The sequence below is a fragment of the Penaeus monodon genome, chromosome 29 (genome assembly GCF_015228065.2).
Source record: "Penaeus monodon isolate SGIC_2016 chromosome 29, NSTDA_Pmon_1, whole genome shotgun sequence".
Lineage (NCBI taxonomy): Eukaryota > Metazoa > Arthropoda > Malacostraca > Decapoda > Penaeidae > Penaeus > Penaeus monodon.
The window spans coordinates 6724348-6724709 of NC_051414.1; the positions used below are offsets into that span (position 1 = coordinate 6724348).

The 362-nt window shown below is 68.8% G+C and overlaps 1 protein-coding gene across 1 annotated transcript in view; it reads right to left on the minus strand.

Moving 5' to 3' along the window:
- LOC119591919 (PDZ and LIM domain protein Zasp-like) overlaps positions 1-362 on the minus strand; it is a gene marked incomplete in the record, with an annotated part of 137443 nt that overhangs the window by 6072 nt on the left and 131009 nt on the right.

The following is a 362-nucleotide window of genomic DNA, read 5'->3' on the forward strand; positions in this document are numbered from 1 at the left end:
CGTTCACAATGGGGACAGAGACAGGGGGGGAGATGGGTTTGGCAGCGAGCACGGAGGGCGCCCCGGGCGCGGGGCCGCCCTTGGGAGGCGCGACAGGCTTGAAGCCGGGACTGGAGGTCGGGGCCTTCGGGGCGGCCTTGGGCGAATTAACATGCTTAAAGCCGGGGATACCCTTGGAGGGCGCGGGCTTGGCAGGCTTGGCCTCGGTCAGCTTTTGCACGCTCGGGCCCGAGGGCACCGGCTTGGCGTGGGGCGCGGCGGGGGCGGAGGACAGGTTCACGGTCGGCATCGGCTCTGTCACGGGAACCGGCTTCGGGGGCTCTATCTTGCCAGGCTTAGCTTTCGCAGCACTAGGGGCAGAA